Source organism: Tenrec ecaudatus, chromosome 10, assembly GCF_050624435.1.
Source record: "Tenrec ecaudatus isolate mTenEca1 chromosome 10, mTenEca1.hap1, whole genome shotgun sequence".
NCBI lineage: Eukaryota > Metazoa > Chordata > Mammalia > Afrosoricida > Tenrecidae > Tenrec > Tenrec ecaudatus.
The window spans coordinates 112,443,074-112,464,036 of NC_134539.1; the positions used below are offsets into that span (position 1 = coordinate 112,443,074).

A 20,963-nucleotide genomic window follows, 5' to 3' on the forward strand; every position below is an offset into this window, starting at 1 on the left:
CCATTTCATTGGGGGCTCTTATAACAATCCATATGTACAAATGTGCTTTACACAACTGATGTATGTATGGATGGTGATAAGAGTTGTATGAGCCCCTAATAAAACAATTTTTTAAAAAAAGAAAATTTTTTAAGACCGAAAAAAAATTTTTCTTGACACAACTCTCACCAATACAGATTTTCAAAGTTCTTAAAATTTCTTCATTAGCTCCCATGATGATCCTGTGCCTTTGAAAAAATTTTTAAACGGTTACCTCTTGGGAATACTACAAAAGTCACCATAATCTTCTGAGCTGACTTTTCCACAATGAATTTAACTGGTCCAGCATATCCCCCTGAGAAGCCACTGCTTTGAACCTTAATCGCTAGGTCATATTGGCAACTCCAAGACTCATTCCTGGCTATAATTTGGTTCTACAAATTATCTTCATAAAACACTTTTATTTGTTAGTAAAGCATTGAAACTACAAAAAAAAAACAAACCACTAAAACCTCTAATAAGATAAAACTCATGGGAGAAAGATGAATCTTTCTACACCAATGAAGTTAAGTCTCTGAAACCCATAGTTCTACCCTGTCCTACACTGTGAGTCAAAATGAACTCAGTGGAAGTGAGTTTGGTTTTTGGAACAAGACTAAGTGTACTGCTAAGAAAACTTGTTTGCAACTATCCACAGATTGCACAGGCATATTTAAGTACATCTAATTTGGAACAAACATGTGGATGTGTGTACTGAAATCATAGTAGCAATACCTTTTGACTTATCCTCATAAATCCACAATAATTAAGACAATGTGATACTGGTAAAAGGTTAGTCATATAGTATCAGGAAAACAGACTAGAAATACACTCACTTATACGAGCAGTTAATTTTTGTGGCAAAAGTACAATGAAAATTTAAGATAAAATCGTCTTTTGAAATTTGGTGATATGCCAGTAGACATTCATATGCATCAAAATGAACTATGAGTTACATTTAATACCTTATAATAAATTTAACTAAAAGAACAACAGAACAAATTCACTGCCATCAAATCGATTCCAACTAATAGTGACCCCTACAGGATTCACTCATAATTCACTCATAGTGACCCCTACAGGATACAGTAGAATTGCCTTTGGGTTTCTGAGGCTATAAAACTTAATGGGGCAGAAAGCCTCACCTATTTCCTGTGGAGTAGCTGGTGGGTTCAAACTACTGGCCTTCTGTTAGCAACACAAAGTGTAGCCCATGAGAAAAGTTATTAGCATCAAAGAAAAATATCATATCATTGTGTGCTCACCTTCCCAGTACAATCGCCGAAGACAAATGGGTACATAAGCAAATGTGGTGAAGAAAGCTGATGGTGCCTGGCTATCAAAAGATATCGCGTCTGGGGTCTTAAAGGCTTGAAGGTAAACAAGCAGCCATGTAGCTAAGAAGCAACAAAGCCCACATGGAAGAAGCACACCAGCCTGCGTGATCATGAGGTATCGAAGGGATCAGGTATCAAACATCAAAGAACAAAAAATCATACCACTGTGTGCCCACCTCCCCAACATGATCGCTGAAGACAAATGGGTGCATAAGCAAAAGTGGTGAGGAAAGCTGATGGTGCCCAGATATCAAAAGATATAGCATCTGAGGTCTTAAAGGTAAACAAGTGGCCATGTAGCTCAGAAGCAACAAAGCCCACATGGAAGAAGCACACCAGTCTGTGTGATCATGGGATGTTGAAGGGATACATCATCAGAACAAAAAATCTTACCATAGTGAATGAACAAAAATATCATTGTGAATGAGGGAGAGCACAGATTGGGGACCCAAGACCCATCTGTAGGCAACTGGACATCCTCTTCAGAAGGGTAAAGAAGAGCAAAGTCATCACAACTGAACCAGGAAGTAGTATCATGACAGAAAAAGATTGAAATTGTCAGATTTCATTTTGCATGTATCCACAATCAATGTCCATGGAAGCAGTAGTCAAGAGACCTAAAGATGCATTGCATTAGGTGAATCTGCTGCACAAGAAATATCTAGAATGTTGAAAAGGCTGGTTGTTACTTTGAGGTCTAAGGGATACCTGACCCAAGCCATGGTATTTTCAACTGCCTCATATTCTTGGGATGACTGGTGGATTTTAATTGCCAACCTTTCAGTTAGCAGCCCAGTGCTTCACTCACTGCACCACCAAGATACCTCATTTCGTAATACCTAGTCCAATTAATTCTGTTCTAATGAATTGCAGAAGGAAAATAATCTATCTAGATTTACTCAGAAGATATACAGTGAATTGGTTTCATGTTTTGTATATGTTTTAGCATTTGAAATAATCTACATTAGATTTTTTTTTAAATCTACATTAGATTTTAACACATATATAGGAAATCTGCTTTTTGGATATTGAGCTGTTGTATACTTTTAAAAATTGAATAGAAGCTAGTTTATGAGTCTTTTTTATTGTCCCCATTGCTTGATTTTTAACAAGAAGGAAGTTTTTTCTTTGCCTTTTTTCCCCCCCGACATTAATATTCCTAGGTAGTTTCATTGCCTTTACATTAATGGGCAAGGGAGATACAGATAAAACTAAACTTTGATTTTACAGATTTTGATTTTTAAAGTACCATTAAATGAAAATAAGATGTTCATAACCACATTTTACCAGGTAATGTAGAATTTTGTTATTTTGTAAATTGATATTTTAAGTCTAGTTCTAATTCTTTGTTGTTAGAAACTCATGTTAAATGTTTAATAGTTTATTTTTTAGGTAGTTAGGTTAGGGGAACTAGCCTTTTATTTCTGATTATCAATATATGATTATAAGAGATAAAGCCAAAGTATGAAAATACATTAACTGGTAATATTTTATTATGTAATTTTTGGGACTTTCCTATGATTAAATGAATATCCAATAAACTATCAGTATCTATAATTTATGTATGGATTGTTATAAGAGCTGTAAGAGCCCCCAATAAAATGATTAATTAATAAACATGTCAATATCTAACATTTGTTGAACATATACTATGCATCAGATACTATGTTAAACAATCAGCAAGAGCTCAGAATCCTAGTGACTCCATGCATAATAGAGCAATATATTTTCTGGTCCTATGCCATTTTCATGATTATCAATATATTTGAGTTAATCATTTTAGCCATTGTCATCCATCTCATTGAAGGTTTCCCGACCTTCATTGCCCTTCCATCTTACTTACTAAACATGATGGTGTAGGGTGTGTGTGTGTGTGACAGAGAGAGAGAAGCTATAGCAGATTGTCTAATATCTTTACCGCATCTGTATAGAGAGACAATGTTCCTTTTTTTTTTTTTTTTAAGGAAAATGAATGTTTGGCTAGGTTGACTAAAATTTCTAAGCCTGTATCCACTGATTCAACAATGAAGGGAAAGGGGCTTATGCAAGTATAGTTGTTACTTATGACCAACAATGTCCTTTTTGTAAAATTCTGAAGATTCTCAAAAGATGGGACAACATGACATCATCGTTGATCCAAGGCGCATTCTTTGAGTAATGCTGAATATGTGGTGATTTTAAGTACCCTTCCCCCATATTCTTTTTGTTGCTTTTGACTGAAGTTATTGTCAATTATTTGACTCTTACAAATGTGGAATAGTTAAAATTCTGAAAATCCTATTTCAATCTTAAGATTTTAAAATAAATTATATTGGGTTTATTCTTGTTTCATTAATTTTCTTGATGATGTACTACTTATGATTGAACTAAGTAGTCCAGCACATCAAAATATTTTTGTCCTTTGCATTTTTAGCCTTACATCACTTAATCAACAACATACAGGTTTGTAGAACTGGAAATACATTAGATCTATCAGCAATTTTTAGACTTATTAATTTTTTTCACTATTTTCTTTTTGTAAGAAGGATGTGGTAAATTACGATATTTCCCCCCAAACTGCATGTTAGATATTTTAAAATGTAGCTTAATAAAGCTACCTAAACCCACGTCATCAAGTCAGTTTTGACTCAGCAACCCTATGGAACAGATTAGAATTGCCCCACAGGGTTTGTTTCCAAGGCGGTAATCTTTACAAAAGCAAATTAGTTTTTCCTCAGTGACTGATGAACTCCAACTACTGACCTTTCAGTTAGCTATTGAGCCCTTAGCCACTGTATCACTCACCCAAAACCCACTACACTGGAGTTGATTCCGACTTAAAGTGACCCTATAGGAAAGAGTAAAACTGCTTCCTAACATTTGTTGAGACTGTCAATCTTTTCCAGAGCAGACAGCCTCCTCGTTCCATGAGGAGTGGCTGTTGGGTTTGAACTGCCATCAGGGCCCTTTAGCATAATGCTGCTATTTCCAAATAGCATAGTAAAGTACCCTAATAGCTTGGTGCTGTTTTATTTTTAATTTTTTAAATGAAATTTAAAATGTAAAGAGATTATATGTTCAGTTTTAAAAGAAATTGATACAACTATGTATATCTCTTGAGGCCAACCCAGTGCTTATCATACATGTGTGATCACTAGACCAAGAGAATTACAGAGTTTATTTTCAGTGTTGCTATGAAAGTTCTATGCTACTCCTTTTCCTACAGATTTTACTATCAACTAAATTGGACAGACTCAAGTGGTAATTCTGTTGTAGCGATATTCTAAATCGGTACAGGCTGCCAAGATGGTACCCATTTTTATTATAAAGTACTTTTAGGAATTATGAGGCTGTATATAAAAGAAGTAGTGATGTAGTGAGCACTATTAACTCTAACCTAATGAATTATATTTATGGTTTTATAGCTCTCCCAGTTCACATACTTATATTTCATTTTTCGTCTATTCTGTCTTTGAACAAAGACTATGCATAAATGCTAATTTTTTTCCCTGATTTTAGAAATTGAACATAAGTGTTGGTATAATTTAAATATGAATACTGTTCATAATATTGGCCACAACTAAGCCTAACATTGGATATACAGATATACCTTGGAGATATTATGAATATGGTTCTAGCCCACCATGATAAAGCAAATAACGCAGATAAGCAAGTCACAGGTATTCTTTGCTTTCCCAGTACATGTACAAGTTAGCTTTACACCTTACTGTAATCTGTTAATTGTGCAAGAGTATTGTGGGGAGGTTGAAATATGTTAAGAATTACCAGAATGACACAGAAACATGAAGTGAGCACATGCTTCTGGAAAAATGGTGCTGATAGATTTGCTTAATGTAAGGTTGCCACAGATCTTTAATTTGTAAAAACTTCAATATCTGAGAAGCACAATAAAGCAAATTGTAATAAAACAGGCAGTCTTACCATCCTTTGTCTGAAGATTATAAACTGATCCTGTATTATATATATAGATTTTTTGTTTTTCCTCTAGCTTCTTAATTATAAAATAAAGCATACCTCACCGCACTGTCATCAAATTGATTCTGACTCATAGCAACCCCATATAGCATTTCTGAGGCTGTAAATCTTTACAGGAACAAGTAGCTTCAACTTTGTCCTGCTGAGTGGTTGGTGGGTTTGAACCACTGACTTTGTAGTATATGAATACTTAACAAGTTATTATAGAACAAATCCCTTTCTAACTATTACCCAAGTCAAGAAACAGAACTTCTCCATATACCCCAGATGCTGTTCCACATGCCCTGTCCCAATTACAGCCCTTTACCCCAAAATGACCATTATCCGCTTGTTTACTTATCTTCCCTGTGCCCTATCCTCATATTAAAAATAATAATTTCTAGTCCTTTATTACTTAAGTGTGCATCCTTAGACTATGGTTGATTTTTCAAAGTTCTTATATATTCTGGATACAAATCCTTTTTCAGATATGTGATTTACAATTATTTTCTCCCATTCACTGTCTTGACTTCATTTTCCACAGCATAAGAAAAAAAAATTTTCCATGAAGTTCAAATGATCAAGTATTTACTTTTATGAATCATGTTTTTGAGTCTGTCTAACCCAAGATTAAAAACTTTTTAATGTTTTATAGTATTTCTTTTGTTTTATAGTATTAATTTTTACATTGAGATATATAAGCTATCTAGAGTTAAATTAGAATCCCTAGGTCATAATGGGCTACATTTTGTTTTGTTTTTAAACCATTTTATTGAGGGCTTGTACAACTCTTATCACAATCCATACTTCCATCCATTGTGTCAATCACATTTCCTTTCTACTTGAGCCCTTGATATCAGTTCCTCATTTTCTCCTTCCCTCCCTGCCGGCCCCTCCCTCATGAAGCCTTAATAATTTATGAATTACTATTTTGTCATATCTTACACTGTCTGACATCTAGACAGCCCCACACTGAAGGCCGCAAGCCTTATCTTCATCAACAAGTGCTTCAAGCCCTGCTCACTTTCAACAAGCCAGGCTGTGTTGTCTATATATAGCACGTTAAGCCTTCTTCCAATATTGACATCGCATTTCTCTTCACATAATCCAGCTTCACTGATTATTTGTTCGGCATACAGATTGAGTAAATATGGTGGTGCAGGGATACAACCCTGACACACATCTTTCCTTATGTTCGCACAACTGACTCTTTAAAAGACCCATGTGCAGGTTCCACAAGAGCACAATAGTCTTCTAGACCCGTTCTTCTCAAGGTTGTCCATAATGTGTGTTATGGTCCACACAGTTAAATACCTTAGCACAGTCAATAAAACACAAGTAAACATCTTCCTGGCAAACATTCCCTGCTTTGAAGCAAGATCCATTTGACATCAGCAGTGATGTCTATCCCTTGGTTCCACGTCCTCTATTGATTCTAGCCCGAACCTCTGGTAGCTCCTTGTCAATGTACTGCTGCAGCCTTGTTGGATGATCTTCAGCAATATTTCAGTTGCATGTGATCTTGATATTATTGTAGGTGATATTATGATATTGATATTATTCTATAATTTGCTCATCAGTTGGTCAAGTTGGTCAAAGTAAGTACTTCTAGAGCTTCTATCAGCTTGTTAAAGCGTTTCAACTGGTATTCCATTAATTTCTGGAGCCTTATTTTTGGCTAATGCTTTCAGTGTAACTTGGACTTCTTCCTCCAGTACCACCAGTTCTTGCTAATATCCTACCACTTGAAATGGGTGAATGTTGACTAATTCTTTTCTTTATTTTTTTTTTCTTTCTTAAATCATCTTATCGGGGGCTCTTACAGCTTAACTAGTTCTTTATGGTACAGTGATTGTGTTTTCTTTCCATCCTATTTTGATGTTTCCTGCATCAGTCAATGTTACCATAGTATCTTTCAATATTGCAGCACGAGGTTTGGCATTTTTCCTGAATTCTTTCAGTTTAAGACATGCTGGGTGTTCTTCCTTTCTGGTTTTCTAAATTTGGGTGCCTCTGCATGTTTCATTATAATATTTTACTCTGTCCTTTGGAATTTTCTGTTCAGCTTTTTTACTTCATTTTTTACATAGGCGACATCCACTTTGGTTTTTTCTTGATTTCCTGTTTATTTAATGACCTTTTGCTTTCTTCACATGATATTTTTGATGCCATCTACAGCTCTTGAGGTCTTCTGTGATTAGTGGTCAACGTCAAATTTATTCTTGACATGTTCTTGAGACTCAGGTGGGATAATGGCTCTCATGGGCTTATTTTAATTTTCTTCAGCTTCAACTTGAACTTATAAGAGTAATTGATGGGCTGATTCCATAGTCCATCTCTGTCCTGATTTTAGTTGCTGATACTGAATTTCTCAGAGATGTGGTCAATTTGATTTCTATGTATTCCACCTTGAAAAGTCCATGTGTATGGTTGCCTTGTGTTGTTGGAAAAGGTATTTTGTTATGAACAAATTGTTGGTCTTGTAAATTTTTATCATGTGATCTCTATGCTTTGTTTCTATCACCATGTGCAGGAATTATTTTCTAACTACTGCTTCTTCAGACTGAAAATGTTGGTAGAATTCTTCAATTTCTGCATCACTAGTTTTATTAATTAATGTTTATAGCTGTTTCTTCTTATTTTAAGTCATGCACCATCAGCAAATTAAAGTCCCAAAAGTTTTACTTCCACATGCTTCACTCTGTGGAATTCAAGTCATTATGGTTGACTCTGAGGTCACTCTTCCTCCGTCATATTTTGAGTACCTTCCAACCTGAGAGGCTCATCTGGCACTACCATCTCTGACAATGTTCAGCTTCTGTGCATTAGGTTTTCAGGAACTGACAACATTTCCATGCTATCCACAGAATTTGGGGGGCTAATTCCTCTGATGTGGCAGCCTATTCCTTCTTCATAGTTGGTGCTTAGTTTAGAGCAGCGGTTCTCAACCTGTGGGTGTGACCCCTTGGGGGGGTGTTGAATGCCCCTATCTCAGGGGTCACCTGATTCATAACAGTAGCAAAATTACAATTATGAAGTAAAAACAAAGATAATTTTATGGTTGCAGGGGTCATCACAACATGAAGAACTGTATTAAAGGGTCATGGCATTTGGAAGGTTGAGAACCACTGGTATAAAGGAAGAAAAACAGGGCCAGGAACACTAAGGTGACAGGTCTATGCTCTTTATATATCTATTTACATAAAACATGTCAATACACACTAAAGTACCAAGTAAAAAAGAATACCAATATATTCTAAATTAGCCATGTGGGACATAAGTTAATTAGTTAACTATAAATTTTTCATGTCTTTCCTCCTCAAAGTTTTGATGAAGTGCTTGTAAGTGTATTGCTCTTTTACAGACATGCATTTTAAGAGATTTAAAGTATCAAAAACAAGATGGCAGCACTCTGTCTCAGGAACTAGGGAAGGACATCAGGCTTAGTTAGAGGGTCAGTGAGAAAGGAGACCTTCAACTAGATTAACTGACAACAATGAGTTTAAACATAAGAACTGTGAGGTTGGTGCCAGACCATGAAGTTCTTTGTTCTGTTGTACACAGAACAGAACAGAACAAAGGTTGGAACCAATTTGACAACACCTAAGATACATACAATGAGGCGTCGAAGAGTTCAAGGAAAAACAATTAAAATACAGTGAAATTTTTACACTAATATTTTAAGGATTCTCATACATACTATCTCTTGACAGATTAATAAGAAATATGGTTGCCTTTAAGGAGAACAGGGTGGCTAGGGTATAGAAATGGAAGATCGACTTATTTTTCATGTTTAATCTTAATTTTTGTATCATATACACTTAAAATTTATTCTAAATTTTTTTCATATTTAAAGCCTTTTTATTTTAAGACAAAACTGATTTTCAAAAGAAACAATTGAGATCTTAAGATGCAAGGTAACTTGAATGATGGAAAAGCTTTGGAAAATTTTTTTAAATCATTTTATTGACGGCTTGTACAACTCTTATCATAATCCATACATCCATCCATTGTATGTCAAACACATCTGTATATTTGTTGCCCTCATCATTCTCAAAACATTTGCTTTCTACTTGAGCTCTTGTTATCAGCTCATTTTTCCTCTCCCTTCCCGCTCCTCCCTCCCTCATGAACACCTGATAATTTATAAATTATTTTTTTAGCTTTGGATAATTTAATTCCCATAGGTCTTCCTCATTGTAAAACAGTGGTTATCAAACTGTGGGTCATGACCCCTTTGGGGTCCCCTGATTCATAACAGTAGCAAAATTATAGTTATGAAGTAGCAACGAAAATAATTTTATGGTGGGGGGGGGTCACCACCACACGAGGAACTGCATTAAAGTTTTGAGGCATTAGGAAGGTGGAGAACCACTGTTTTAAGAGAACCTTAGTTCTGTCCATTCATCTTATGTCACATCAATGTCAGTCACTCAAATAATGAAAAGCCCTTTCTTCTCACAGAGGAAGTTTTAAGGATCAAAGTTAATTCTCAGTTTCCTTTCATCTTTATTATGGTTTTCTTCCAAAAGTTTCTTCTTCTGACAAGGCCTTCTACTTAGCTTTCTTATTCTTAATAACTAGGCACCTCTTATTCTAACTATAAGCTCCCAGGACTACAAGTTTACATATTTGACAGGAAATTCCCAATGGTAAAGAAGAAATAACAAGTAAATTTCATATGCTACAATTTTATGTACCAAGAACTCATGAAAAATGTCCACACTCAAAAACTAGCTGAATAATAAACAGATAGAAGGTGGTTAAGGAGGACAAAAAGTAGAACAGATAAGAAACAGTATTTTTTTTAATCTTTAATATCTTTAAAATACAGGGAAACAGCCTAAAATGTGCAATTTTGGAAAAATCCTGGAGAAAATTACTACTTATAAGAACACTAAACCTATGATTAGGGCAAAGACTGTACAGATGTGCTTTATACAATCGATGTATGTATATGTATGGATTGTGGTAAGAGTTGTATGAGTCCCTAATAAAATGTAAAAGAAGAAAAAAAAAAGAAAAAAAAAAAAGAAGTGTATCAGCCCCAATAAATTGTTAAAATCAAAAAATTTTAAAAAAAAGAACACTAAACCTGTAAAATCATTTAAATCTATTTGAGCAGTCAATAAAAAGCAATTTTTCTTACACTCCCAACTTACACCCAAATAGCTCAGGTTGGAAAACCTGATGCATTTGAACTATGATGTATTGACAAAGAATATTGAAAGTACCATGGATTGGCAAAGGAACAGATCTGTCTTGGAAGAATTACAGCCAGAATGTTCCTGAGAAGTAAGGATGACGAGCTTTTTTCTCAGGTAATTTGGACATGTGTGTTAGGCCTAGTTGACTAAACAAACAAATCCAGAGGCACTCATATATGTGTAAGAAAGAGCTTTATATTAAGGAGTAAATATGAGATACCCCCACCAAAAAAAAGGATTTTTTCAAAGTTATATATTTAAATTTTTTTACCAAACAATCTTATCACCTTCAAAGTACTCTCCATTACACTTAATACATTTGTCAAATCTGTGACTCCATTCTTAGAAACATTTTTCAAACTCATCTGACTTAGATGGCTGACAGCACCTCCTTGTTTTTTCTTCACCTCTTCTGAGCCATCAAATTTTTGTCCTTTCATGTCGCTCTTCATTCTCGGTAACAAAAAGAAGTCACACAGAGCAAGGTCAGGTGAGTAAGAGGCATGGGGCAAGAGAGGCATGCTGTTTTTTGCACAAAAACTGGTGCAAAGAGATGGCTGCATGAGCAGGTGCATTGTCATGGTGGCAAAACCAGCCCCGTCTGCCAAAAATTAGGCTTTGGTGGTTGCACGACATTGTGTTACCTTTTCAAAACCTCTAAATAGAAAGCTTGACTAACAGTCTTACCCTGTGGGAAAGAACTCCAAATAGACTAGAGGCGATTTTTCCATCCATTCAGGAAGTTGACGGGTGTCCAAAACGATGTTTGTCATCAATCGACATTTTACCTCTTTTGAAATGAGAAAATCACTCATATGCTTGAGTTTTCCCCATAGCATTTTCCTTGTAAGCTGTGTTCAACATCATAACAGTTTCTGTGGCATTTTTCACAGCTGCATGCTGCTCTCTTAAATTGGCCATGACAAAAACGAAGTTCAAGCTTAACTGCTTTTATGAAAAAATGCACTGTGACCAGAAAGAACCTTCCCAGGTGACGCCACTAGGTGCACTAACTCAGAGTGAGTTGATCAATGATTGCTTAGTGGGGAAAATATGTACTAAGAAAGCTCCACCCAGCAGAGCTTTTTTGTTTGTTTGTGTGTTTGTTTGTTTGTTTTGGCAAGGGATGAGGTACCCCCTCTTATAAATTGGAAAATACATCCCAGCTGAATGCAACTCAAGTATGGAAGTTCGATATGAGTCCATAATTCCCTCTTCAGATTCATGCAGCCACATGCAATGATGCAGAATGCAGGAAATCGCAGGGCAGTAGGAGCGAAGTTTTGTGGTGGACGGCATCTTCAGGCCTCTGGAAGTCAGCAGGTGAAAGCAGAGAAAAATTCCCAGGGTCCTCCTCACACCCACAATGAGGCACCTTCAGGCTGTGACCTAATTGACAGGCTAAACTCAACCCCTACACTTTTATATATGTTCAAATTGACATGAAATTATATAACTATCACAACATGTTATCAAGAGAGACTAGTCCCTGGAGGACATCATGCTTGGTAAAGTGGAGGGACAGCAATAAAGGAGAAAGGTCCGGGAGGTGATGGATTGACCGTGGCTACAACAATGGGTTCAAACATAAGAATAATTTTATGGATGGCACAGAACTGGGCAGTGTCCCACCATCCTCTGCACCCGCATTCCCTATCCCCCACTCTGTAATGTGTTTTAAAGAAAATCGATTAACCCTTTCTGTGCTGGAGCATGGCCAGGTGGGCCGTGAAAATCTTATTTTTTTAAATATATAAAAGCTATTTATACATGAGTGTTAGGGTCTTGCCTGGGCAAGGCATAGGTGTGGCTTTCTAATCTCTCCCCATCTCCCCTTCCTACATGAGCAGTAGGCTAGACTGTGTTGCCCATCTCCCCAACAAAGTGTGCTGGTTGTATTTTGATAGAATATAAAGCTGTTATACCCAAAACATTAGTTTCCTCCCCATAAAATAAAACTTCCTTCTACCTTATAAAAATGTTAAAAAAATAATTTAAGAGAATATTATGTCATAAAGTACCCATTGTAGTACATAAAAATGTTCAATAATGTCAATTTAGTACTATTATAATTGTTAGCTAATATCTGAGCATAATTCACTTTTTAAAAGACTAAATATACATATTTTAAAGACTCAACATATGGTAAATATTTGTCATAGCTGAAATATTTTAGTTCTGTTCTTCCAAATACATGGTACAACTGCAATTCCTTTAAAACAAAACAAAAAAATATTGCTATCAAGTCAATAATGACTTATAACAATCCTGTAAGACAGGGTATAAGTGCCCCATGGTGTTTCAAAGGTGTCAATCTTTAAGCATGCTGTCATAGTTTTGGTTAGCAGCCTACTACTTAACAATTGTGCAACAAGGGCTTCTTTGCAATTTCCTAAATTCTGTGAAATCTTTCAGGAGAAAGCTGAGGCTTTCTACTCCCATAAAGATTTACAGTCTCGAAAACCCACAAGGGCAACTTTACTCTACCCTATTGAGTTACTCTGGGTTGCCATGAATGGAAATTGACTTGATGGCAATTGAGTCTGGTTTTGAATTTAGTGAAATTTTTAAGGTTACGTGGATTGCTCTGACCAATAATCTGTCGGGGTAACCAGCCCCTAATAATGTATCATGGGTCCATAGGCACAATTGAAGGGCTATAATATATAAATATTATAGTAAAGTCATAGAGAATAAGATAGGAGAGAGAGCAAAATACATAAGTCAGACATATTTCATAGTAGCATGCTGACCTCAGTCCCTCTTGATGATCCACGTTGTGGAGGGGGGGAAGAAAGGAGGAAGTGGGGGAGGAGGGAGAGGGAAGAAGGAGAGCCTGGATCAGAGCAATTTATTTCTAACCAACGCTTATATATCTTTGGAGGCATGCAAGCCCGGATTAGAGTTAATGACCTATATCACAGGAAGGGGTAGTACCATAAGCAATATAGCAATGGGAAGGGGGTGTACACGCAAAAGGAAGAGGAATTAGGGGTACACATGTGACAAGATGGGTGGATCCTAGATTCAGGATGGCAGCCTAACCTTGGTTGTCACTGAGCTGGTGGTTTGATTTATTCTGAGACCTCCAGGGAAAGCAATCCACTGTCTTTAACAGCAAAGAGTGAGCCCCACCACCTAAAGTAGACCAGACAGGCAGTCTGATTGCTCTGGATGGCTGATGCCTTCAGGGAGATAACTTGACAATCATTCACCATTAGTTGCAAGCAGTGTCCTAGGTCAGACATATATTTGGGGGAGACAAGTTGGGGAAAAGCCTTTTTATATCCCACAATAAACTATACACCCTCCCCCCAACTACCATGATCCGAATTCTACCTTGCAGGCCTGGATAGGACAGAGGCTATACACTGGTACATATGAGGGCTGGAGGTACAGGGAATCCAGGGTGGATGATACCTTCAGGACCAAGGGTGTGAGGGGCGATGCTGGGAGAGTGGAGGGTGAGTGGGTTGGAAAGGGGGAACTGATTACAAGGATCCACATGTGACCTCTTCCCTGGGAGAGGGACAGCAGAGAAGGGGGGAAGGGAGACTCCGGATAGGGCAAGATATGACAAAATAACGAGGTATAAATTACCAAGGGCACATGAGGGAGGGGGGAAAGGGGAGGGAGGGGAAAAAAAAAAGAGGACCTGATGCAAGGGGCTTAAGTGGAGAGCAAATGCCTTGAGAATGATTGGGGCAGGGAATGTATGGATGTGCTTTATACAATTGAGGTATGTATATGTATGGATTGTGATAAGAGTTGTATGAGTCCCTAATAAAATGTAAAAAAATAAAAGGAGAAAAAAAATGATTAGGGCAAAGACTGTACACATGTGCTTTATACAATTGATGTATGTATATGTATGAACTGTGATAAGAATTGTATGAGCCCCAATAAATTGTTAAAAATAAATAAATAAATTTTTTTTAAAAAGAAAATGATGATGGCACCATAAGTACAAATGTGCTTGACACGATGAATGGATTGTGATAAGAGCTGTACAAGCCCCCAATAAATGATTGTTTTAAATAGAAAAAAAATATTACAATGCCACCTGGAATAAAATGAAGTAAAATAATTGATACTAAAATTTGGGATATCATTTCATCTAGCTTTAATCCAATAACAACAATTTGACATAGTAGAATGGCAATGTACTTTAACATATTATCAAAAACAGCTTTCATTCTACTTATTTTCACATTTCATATCTCAGCAATAAAATCCTTTTATTATTAATGATTGACTTTACCATCTCAAACAGTCATAAAACATATCTCACAAATTTACTTAGAGTATCTATTTCACAACTCCTAACCTAATATATTTCCCTCCATCACCTGGCAAGCTAAGTGAAAAAAATCTTTATTTACAAGACTCTTAAATTAACAAAATATTATGTTAAATTTAGCTGTTTGCAGAAGGTACTGTGTAAAGTATTAGGAGGTCAGTTCGCCAACTTAACTTATTGATGAAGGTAAAACACCAGAGCCTCAATATGGATTACATACTTCAGTGTAAAGAAAATAAAGATCCTTACAATTGGACCAATAAATAACACCAACAATAAATGGAGGAAAACTTGAAAGTCATCAAAGATTTCATAATATTTGGATCAAAACTCAATGACTAAACAATCAAAAGACATACCTGCCTTGGTCATATTTGCTGCAAAAGATATCTTTAGTTTTAAAAAGCAAAGCTGTCTTTGATGACCAAGCAGCCACAACAGAAGCCATGGCAGAGCAAGATAATGAAAAAAGGCAGAAGCAGTACATTAGAATTGTGGTCTTGAAGCAGGGATGCGAAGGGAGGGGGGGGAGTTATGATGTTGGGAAAGAATATTGAGTATACAAGTAGGCCTCATTAAGAAGAAAATGGAATTTTAAAACAGCATTTTTATGTTTTTTGAAGTCTTGTACCAAGGTCTGCCAGAAGAGCAAATCACTCTTGGAAGAAATCCAACTGGAATGCTCCTTAGAAGTGAAGATGATATTGACTCACTTATTTTGAACACATCACCAAGAAAGACCAGTCACGGGAAAAGGGCATCGTGTTTGGTAGAAAGTCCACAAATTTAAAAAACTCCTAGAGAGATGGACTAACAAAGTTTCCCAAAGTGGTCAACATCACCCCCAGGAGTTGCTACAACAAACCAACAACCCAGGAGGACTGCACAAACATCCCTGTACAGATCCTGGATTGTGGGCTATTGTTTAAGTTTTTAATTGTCAGAGGGTGCTGAAAATAAACTTTAACTGAAAAAGGGGTGGTACACCAACTCAACAGTCTTGACAATGGGTTCAAATATATCAAATCAAGATCATGAAATAGTGCAGGACCAGGCAATATTTCATTATATTCAGATATATATGTTATACATCATTATATGACTTCAAAAACTACACAGGATTAGCTAAGCTCCAAACTTACAAAATAATAGTTTACAATGCAAACAGGGTATGTAAAACTACCAATACGATTAAGATACCTTGAAATAATTGATTACAATGCAAATTGAGTAATTGTGATTTACTAAGGGGATTAATCAATTTATGATGGGACTGGGCAAGAGTCACACCTTGAAATAGGGCCCATTCCACAAAGGTTCAGGGAGGCCCCACCACCACTAGGAAGAACCTGGAGTGAAACTCATCCTTTGGAACTGAGGTCCCTGCACTGAAAATGTCCTAAACCTACTTTAAGTAGGAAAGAGTGAATACAGGGGGGGACGGTGAGACACTACAGCAGTCACAGCAGAAGCCAGCCACAGGAAAAGGGCAACAGTATATAAGCAGCAATAACCACTGGGCGGTAAACAGCTGTGGTGATTATTGGCAGGAGAACTGGTGGCAGAATGGGGCTATTTCCAGCCACTTGTCCATAAAGCAAAGGAGTTCTAACACTTGCTCAGTACCTCAAGGCAGAGGCCTTGAGAAGGCACACAGGCTAGCAGAGTTGAGGGCACCCAAAAGGCATGGCAGGAGGACCATCAGTGGATATGGTCAATAAGAAGGCCTGTGACTAGCCACAGCTAAGAGAAAAGCATACCTGTAGGCATGGCTGAGACAAAGCTGAGTATGGTCCTGGTTGGAAGCTGTCCTTAATTAAACAGTCTCTCATCTACTAAATTGGATCCTGTTATTTCCATGTTTTGACCTGATTTCAGATTCTAGCTTGTTACACTTCCCTAATAAACCAACTAACTTTCTGGATTGAGAGTTCTGTGTGTCCACTGCAACAAATTATCAAAAGCTAGCAGAGAAGCAGAGTGCTTGGGGGCGCAGCTGGTGTCAGAAATAGTGAAAAATAGAAAGGAAGTATGTCTTACCTCCATCTTATACAAATCAGCTTTGGGCTGATCCTGATTCTCTCCTGAATGTAGGTAGGCTCAGGGCTAGATTACAAACATTCATATGTAAAATAAAAAAAATATTTTGTCAGTACCTAAATTAAGAGGACTTCAGAAAAAAAGCCTTTTCATTACCCTAGTTTGAAATTACTTGTTATTCTCGGTACTGGTGAAAGGCAGCTAGATAGGGACAAAGGGGGGTTGTTGCCCCCAAATGTGAACACTAAACGAAAATTAGCTTTCCATGCCACAACAAAGGGGTTGCAGGGAAGTCAGGCACACTAGACATCTATGAGAAAATCCAGACCTAAGCATGCTCAGACCCAAGTCACTTAGGCTGAGGTAGGAGGTACACTTGGGCACACAGACAAGGCACCAGCGACATGACATCACACAGATGTGCCTAAACTCTGTCAGTAAGATCGGCCAACACCTTCAGCCACACCATGCTCCCCGCCAAGCCAGTGGGGATGAAAGCAGGCATCCAGCTGGCCACTCTCTTTGCAGGTGTGCTCTGCAAGCAGAGTGGGAATAGCTCCCTCTTGGCAAGAGGCCTGCAGGCCCTCTTGCGGCTCTAGCATTCTCTTGGCCTCTAGGAACCTTCCTGCTCTTGGTTTCACACACTGGGTTTCGCACTCCAGTTTTGGTGCTCTTTTCACATGGCTTACCGTGCCCTCCTAAAGTGGTGACCTTCAAGTCTCCAGCTCCTGCACGGTCCCACACAGCCTTGTGAGCTTTCCAGGAATAGCATGTACTTTTTGAGACTGTAACACCTGAAACTTTCCTTCTCCTCATAAGTTACTTGGATTTACAAAAGTGCTTTTGCCACATGAATTCTTTCAATGTTGCGAAGCAAGGACTGAGGTAAACCAATCCAGAAACCGAATACTGGGAAGACCAGAGAATAATTAGCACAACTGTGGTATTGGTAAAGAATACTGAAATTGCCAAGACTTTCAAAAAGAATAAGCAAATCAGTGTTACAGAAAGGCCAATGGTCCAAACCACCAGCTATTCCATGGGAGGAAGATAAGACAGTCTACTTCTGCAAAGATGGAAAGAGTTACCACCTTAGAAACCGATACAACAGCTCTATTCTGTCCTATAGCGTCGTTATTAGTCAGATTCAATTCCATAACAGTTTTGGTACCACATGATGAGGGCCCCTGAGTACAGCACTCAGCTACTACCTTAAAGATTAATGGTTCAAATCACCCCACTGGCACTGCAAGTCTGCTCCTGTAAAAGATTACAGCCTAGAAAACTCTGGAGGAGTTAGTTATACTAGAACACATGAGGGTCACCATAAACTGGAATCAACTAGAAAACAGTAAGTTTTATTTTGTTTTATATCACAAAAATATCAATCATCTACCATCATCAACTATTTACATAGCATGTACTTACTCAAACACTGTATTTGGAATACTGTCACACATACTATGGGTGTTTCTGTGTAACAATGAGCAGGTAAAGTTTCCTTATCACATACAACTATAGGCTATAAAGTAATTCTAGTCTTTACTGTGACGGATGTGAATGCTTTTGGCAAAAGAAATCCCAAAGCTTTTGCAATTTTCAGCCACACTAAATTCCCAAGGCTAAAAAAGGAAAAACCTTGACCTTATTTAGTAGTGCTGCTCATTAAATTTTTCTGCAACCTCTTTTTGGGTCTCAATGGGAATGAACTGGAAGAAATAAACCCAAAATAAAAACTTAAGACTCAGAATTACTATCATGCTTGGATTAAAAGCATTAAACAAAACCTAAGGACACAGGTTAGATAGAATACACTGAAGCAAACAGAACTTTGAAAAGTTTACTTAATGCATTTATTTAATACATTTAAATATATTCACATAATAAATCCCATTAAAGTAATTGAAGTAGTTAATTGTGCCAACCAGGCCAATAAACATATTGGGGTTAATTTAAGGGCAGAGGGATAAATAGCTCAGTGAGCCTCGCCTTTCTAGTTCTCAGGTCTCTCGCTTTCTGATGGTCAGACCAGGGTGCAACTGCCTTAGCCAGTTCCCTGCTTCAGCCAGCAAGGCTCACTTCCTGCAAGACATCCCTGAAGAGAAGCCACATAGACCTACCCTGATGCAGGCCTGGGTGCTGGAGCAGCCGTGTGGAGATCCCTGCCAGCCAGCGCTGAGATGCTTACATGTTCACTGATTCGGCTTTCCTCCTGCAGTCAGCTTCATTGTATGTGTTTTGTGAGATGGAGGACTTTGTGGATTGGTGTCAGACATATGGATTAATGTTGGACTTGTGGGTTTAGGCAGCACTGAGTTGGGGTGTTTTCTTGATGTGAACTTAACCTTTATATAAAACTCTCTCTGTTATACAAGAGTTTCTGTGGATTTATTTCTCTAATATACCCAGACTAACAAATTAATACAATAATATTTCATTTAATTTATATAACCCATATATAAATAAGTCCCAAGTTATCATGTAGATACACACAAGAGGTCATTCTCCCCAACTCTATCCAGGTGGCATGGGGCTCTGCCTCATAATGTCCCTTTCCATAAAGTTGAAAATACTGCTAGGCCTTAAGTCTGAACCTGTATATCCTACAGCTTCTCTGAGTACTGTGGACAAAGACTAAGGAGACAAGCCATGCAGCAAGTAGTACATTAATACATCCCATCTGAATCTAGGTTCTAGTCGATTGATGGACAAGACTTGTTTCTACTTTTGTTTTGCATAAATCTCAGAATTCCAAATACCTCACTCAGATTAAGGGTTATCTGAATTCTACATGTTTACTCTGAGGAGAAAAGAGTTTCGTTTACCTTTTGGGTTGCCATTTTTAATACTTCATTTAGATAGGGTAAGTTGAAAATGGATATTAAGAGCCTAAAGGACTTAAAAAAAATTTAGGACATAAAATTTTTAATTGGCCCATTTGAGTCACTAGTGGGGTTTTTTTAAACTGCCATTTAGCTCTTTCAACAAGTTGGCTACACCAATTCCACTGGCTAGTGCTCCTCCCGCCACTCCTATCCCAGGGCCAATTCCAGCAGACCCAGGGCCAATTCCAGCACCAATGCAGACTCCAGCTCAGACTCAGGCCTCCAGGTCCAGTGCAGACCCCAGTGCCACCACCTCCTGGGCCTGCACTCCCAGAGCCCTTTCCTGGTGGCTGTGTGATTCAGCTACACCTGGTCATTTTAGCTTCCATCATAGAACGTTATAAATGATGTAATGAGGGTGCTGCCTGAGTTATCAAGACCCTGCTGGGAACTGTCAACAAGCATTCAGTAGAAGTTACCAATTACTTTTCAATGCCTCACAATGACTGTGAAGATGAAGTGGCCGTTGACATGGAATTTGCAAAGAACATGTATGAATTGCACAAGAAAGTCTCTCCACATGAGCTCATCCTGGGCTGATATGCTACAGGCCATGACATCACTGCGCACTCTATGCTGATCCATGAGTGCTACAGCTGAGAGGTCCCTAACCCCATTCACTCACTGTTGACACCAGCCTCCCAGAGGGCTGGCCACATGAGCATCAAGGCCTATGTCAGCACTTCATTTGGGTATCCCTGGGAAGACCATGGGGTGATATTTACACTCGGACCGTGACACCTGATTATGAAGACCTGTTTTAGTGTCAACTGGGTGACTGGGCTCTTAAGTGACTTGCGCAAATCAGAGGAGCATCAGCCCACATCCAGGATACCCTAAGCACAGTGTTGCAGTATGCTGAGAATGTACTCTCTGGAAAAGTGTCAACTGACAATACGGTGAGTAGCTTCTCGATAAGTCTGGTTAACCAAATACCCAAAACCATGCCTCATCACTTTTGAGACAATGCTCAACGGCAACATCAATGACCTGCTGATGGTGACCTATCTGGTTAATCTTACGCAGTCACAGATTGCCCTCAATGAGAAATTTGTCAACCAACCTGTGAATGGGTCTGAGAAAGCACTCCTGCCACACTGTGCCCCAACCCTGGGGTTTAGAATGCAGTGACTGAGAAATGGTATCTTGTGGTCTTGAGTCACAATGAATCAGGCAACCGATGTGACTGAATAAACAGCCTATCTTTTTATAAACCAAAGGA

At 37.9% G+C, this 20,963-nt stretch overlaps 1 protein-coding gene and 1 pseudogene across 2 annotated transcripts in view; one reads left to right on the forward strand and one right to left on the reverse strand.

Annotated features, from left to right (window-relative positions):
* TAOK1 (TAO kinase 1) overlaps positions 1-20,963 on the reverse strand; it is a 105,384-nt gene that overhangs the window by 73,085 nt on the left and 11,336 nt on the right. Inside the window, exon 2 of one of the 2 annotated variants that reach the window (XM_075561278.1) lies at positions 16,857-16,922. The exons of the other annotated variant lie outside the window; for it this stretch is intronic. The gene's annotated coding sequence lies outside the window, so the exon portion shown is untranslated. The remainder of the gene's footprint in view (positions 1-16,856; positions 16,923-20,963) is intronic. 2 annotated transcript variants of the gene reach the window in all.
* Positions 19,936-20,872, forward strand: LOC142458663 (eukaryotic translation initiation factor 3 subunit F pseudogene; annotated as a pseudogene).